The 4,654-nt window shown below is 47.9% G+C and overlaps 1 long non-coding RNA gene across 1 annotated transcript; it reads left to right on the top strand.

The window, feature by feature from the left end:
- The first annotated feature begins 330 nt into the window (after positions 1–330).
- LOC134479712 (uncharacterized) lies at positions 331–4,423 on the top strand. Its single transcript, XR_010053354.1, has 2 exons — positions 331–1,468; positions 1,886–4,423. It is a non-coding gene; the product is annotated as an uncharacterized LOC134479712 (long non-coding RNA).
- The last annotated feature ends 231 nt before the right edge of the window (positions 4,424–4,654 follow it).

The raw sequence follows: 4,654 nt of genomic DNA, 5'->3' as shown, positions 1-4,654 counted from the left end.
AAGATTCAGAAACTTATAGGCAATTACTTCATCAGCCTTTCTGACCCTTTCTGTCAAACCCCTTGTTTCCACCAGACACTATGTGTGTACCTACTGTGTGCAAACTGCCAGCCATAATTTTATGTGGGCCTCACAGACAAAAAATAGTTGGTGCCCTTGGGAAAATGCCATAGGAAGCTGACTGGTGGGGCTCCCTGGTCAGGGATAATAGCATGGCTTTGCTGGTCCTTGAGTCCCTAGAGGTGGCCAGATGTGATTAGAACAGGCCTTAGAAGAGGGCTTCAGGCAGGTGTGGCTGCTAGGAGAAAGTTTCTTCCAGTGTTAGCTCCCTGCTGGTTCCAAACCCAAGAAGCGGTTGACTTGGCCTCAGCAATCAGCATCCCGCTGGTCACATGCTCCAGGCAGCTGCTCTTTGTTTTTATCCTTCACCAGGCCTCTCCGGCCTCTTGGGCCTCCCCGGCCTCTCCGGCCTCTCCAGCTTCTCCAGGAACAAATCTTGGAGTCTTGGGGTTCTGCTTGATCACCCAGGGACAGACCCTTCTCTTACTTCCAGTCCAGGGCTAGGGACATCGTATCCTTAGGGGCCTTCTGCCCATTTCCAGAGTGGTGATTAACCGTCCCTGGTAAGCCAGCATTACGTAAGGGGATTATGAAACTGTAACAGGAGGGTCTGCGAGATCTGTATGTATAAATAGACACAAACCTCTTTACTGCGCCACTGTGAGGTCCAGAGCCATCTAGCGGCAGAAAGCTGTATATGCAGCTCTTGCAAATCGGTTCAGAAAATAATTCTTTTATGTTCTAAATATGACACTTTGTACATAACTAGACACGGAGCCTCTCGGTTAAACTATGCTGAGAAAAAAGGGAGGCGAGTCTCTGTTTTTAACTTTAGAGGTAATATCCTTAATAAAAGAAGTCCCGCCCGTTGTACATGGGGTGTTAACTAAGAAATTCCAGTGTGGCGACTGTTTATGCGAGCCTGCCTTTCACGTTCGCGTACCCAGACGCACCGCTGCTTAGATGTTTTTAGATCTGTCCCTATATCATATTAAGTGCAGCTGATAAACATGTCCATGGGACCCGAGAATATTCTTTAAACCTGAGCATGGTTGTCTCGTCCACCCCCTCCCTCACAGTGCTGTTTCCTGTTCTGTTTATCCTTCCGCCTCAGTCAGAAGACTGGGTGGGGCTGTTACTGAAGACAGAAAAAGGACCGCAGCAAGGCATCTTTTCAATGGCTTTTGAGTTTCAGTAGAGTTGAACTTTTAGGAACCATGACGAATTTAAGACATAAACTAAATGTGTAACGTGTGTGTGTGTGTGTGTGTGTGTGTGTGTGTGTGCGTGCGCGCGCGCGCGCGTGTAATAAACTTTGGGGAAGTGTATAACATAGAGTCAGAGAAGTACAGGCAACATGAACTGCTCAACTTCAGTACACTCTGATACTGTTTTCTGAAGATGCCAGGTAAGGTTACAGTCCCAGCAGCAATGTGTATGTGTATGCATTTGTGTACACATTATATACATGTGTGTTCATGTATGTGTGTGTACATGTACATGTGTATGAATGTACTGTGTGTACATATGTAGGTATATGTGTACACATGTGTGTATGTGTGCATATGTGTGCCTATGTGTGTACATGTATGTGCACTTATGATGTAGTTCCTCATCCACACCCAAAGGAACCCCCTGACCAGTCGGAACCCCATCACTGTGCCTTGAAACCAAAAACACTTTCTATTGTCATAGAATGGGGGAGGGGGTGCATTTGAGAGAATAAATCCCAAACATACCTCCATTTTACCTGAGCGGGGGAGTAGATATGCAAATAAGAATTAAATTGGATGAAAATATGCTAAACATGTTATTTTATTTTTAGGGCTCACATTTGTGGGTGAACATACCTGCTACTTAGTCACTGGGAAAAACAGAGTCTTAAATCTGACTCAAAGCTGGGAAGAATGGAGCACATCTTTAATCCCGGCACTCAGGAGGCAGAGGAGATGGATCTCTGAATTCCAAACCAGCCTGGTCTACAGAGCGGGTCTGAAACAGCAGGGAGCACACAGAAACACTGACCTTAAAAACTACAACAACAGTAATAAATATGACTCAAGACACTGAAAAAAATACCACTCTCCATCCCCTCCCCCATAGGAGGGGAAGGAGCGGAGAGGAGGGGAGGGGAGTGGGGAGGAGGGAAGAGGAAGAGAGAAGAGGAAGGGAGGGGAAAGAGAAGAGAGGAGGGGAGGTGAGGGGAGAGAAGGGAAGAGGGGAGGAGAGAGAAGAGGAGGGGAGGAGGAGGGGGTGCAACAGAGAAGAAACACTTGCCTAACTTGTACATTAATCTGAATTCTTATTAGAAACAGATGGCAGTCTCAAATATCTAGTTTACAAAACTGTAAGTAGGATTTATACAAACAGGGAAGGAGTCATGTGGTTCCCTCGGCTAATCAAACCGTGAAATGTGGGCAGTGACCCGGACAGTGTAGGAAGCCCAGCGTGGATGCTACAAGACAGGACCCTAGACAGCAGGTATGCTTGTCACCAGTCACAGCACATGCTTTTCAAGATTTATTTTTATTTTATCTGAATGATTTTGTATGGAATCCCCGGAAGTGAAATCATGAGCGGTTGTGAGCCGGCATGTGGGTGCTCTGACTGGAACCTAGCTCTTCAGCCCCTACCACATGTTCTCAGCATTCACAAAGGGATGGGCGTCACCTGTCTCACCCACCCACTCTCTTGGCACTACCAGCAAGCCTCACTACTCTCAACCCGTCTTCTTGAAGAGGAGCTATAAAACAGGAAGGTTTGCATGGGGCGGGGGTTGGGAGGCAGGGTAGAGGAGGGCATGTGAGAAAGAGCTCAGCAGCTGTGGGACGGTAAACCATAGCAGGAAGCTTGGTGGGTAGAGCAGGTCTGAGACCCTGGAAACTCAGGGTACACATCTGAGAAGGTAGGCAGCTCCCTGCCAGATTCCTGGCTTGGAGCACGTGCCACACTTCCCACATAAGGGACCGTAGATCAGAACAGAGTTCCCCATGCTAATGAGGTTCCTAGAGGCCCCAGGGCTTAGCCAATGAGCTTCCATTCACAGATATTTCTCCCTGCAAAAGGTATTTAATCTCGGGTCCGCCCTGAGAGGTTGATACACATTCATTTTACATGATAATCAACCAATAGGCAGTTTAGAACCAAGGACTGTCATCAAGAACCCACATGGGAAGCATGGGGAAGGCCTTGGACTACTGAGCTGTAGCTCAAGTCTCCCACAGAAGGTCTCTGCACTTCCTGACAACCACACCCAAGTCACCTAAGGACAGTCACAGCCGAGCTAAGCCGGGGCTCCCCTCTGCCCGCCCCCAGACTCATCCTCAGCTCGCAGACCTCCTTTTCTCCGGCTCTTCCGTGACTTCCAGCGGCACCTGGATGTCCAAGAGTCTGAGAACCTCCATGGCTACAGCCTTGATCCGGGAACCCCCAACACTTCGTTTCTGTCTTCTCTGTGCCATTCTCCAGCAGCAACTAGAGGTCTGGAAGCCAAGAAATGCCAGCTCTGGCTTTCCCACACCTCGGCTACGTTTTCCCACCTGTGGAGAGGTGTCTCCCATTTCCCTAAAGCCCTGCACCCAGCAGCTGTGTTAGATTAGCTCAGTCAGGCTCCGTTTTGCCTCCCTGACGGCTGTGCCCTATGGTGAGGTAGAACGGAGCCCCACAGCAGCAGGTGTTCATCCCTGCTTCCTGATTGTGGGCGTGACCTTTCCACTTGGCCTCCATGACGGACCTCATCTGTGAATTGAGAGTCAGAACAAACTGTTTCTCCCGTAAGTTGCTTTTGTCTGGTATTTATTTCAGCAGCAGGAAAGAAAACTCAGAAACTACCAGAGCCAGGCATGGAGGTGCACGCCTATAATTCTGACACTTGGGAAGCAGAGGCAAGAGGGTCCAGTGGTCAAAGCCATCGTGGGCTGTGTGAAACCCTGTCTCAAAACCCAAACATAAAAACAAACAAATAGCCTTTGGACGAGAGCGAACATGGAGGAGTAATCTCTTCAGAAACCAGCTACTCCAGAAACACCTCCTCCTGCAAAAGCTCCTGGTCCTCTGCCTTTACCATCCACTCCTGATGAGCAGCCAGTATTCTCCTTCTCAGACCCCTACCTTACTCACCGGATAAACCACCTTCTCAGACAAATGCAAGATGTAAGAATTCTCCTTGGTCTCTGGTCATGGAACTGAGGAACTTGTCTGCCCACCGGAAGCCTGCCACTACAAAGAGTTAAGGACCGAACCCAGGGCCTTGCTCTTGCTAGGCAAGTGCTCTACCATTGAGCTAAATCCCCAGACCGGCTGATGACCATCTTATAGTGCATAAGACAACCCTTTTCCCCAATAAAATTTTTTTCTCGTCCCCAAATTTACTAGTGTTAAAAGTTATGAAATGTGATGCTAATAAATGCTAGGGGTTAATTTAAAAAAAAAACCAAATAACAAAGGATTTGAAACATTCCCAGATGGCTCTCCAGAGGTATAGTAATCCACACTTCTGTCAACTGCAACTGACCTCTCCAGCACTTGCCATTCACACCACTGAAAAGGAATATCATTCTTTCTTTTTAAAAAAAAAAAAAGCTAGAAATGGTAT

The sequence above is a fragment of the Rattus norvegicus genome, chromosome 7, assembly GCF_036323735.1.
Source record: "Rattus norvegicus strain BN/NHsdMcwi chromosome 7, GRCr8, whole genome shotgun sequence".
NCBI lineage: Eukaryota > Metazoa > Chordata > Mammalia > Rodentia > Muridae > Rattus > Rattus norvegicus.
This window is presented reverse-complemented; position numbering and strand designations above follow the sequence as displayed.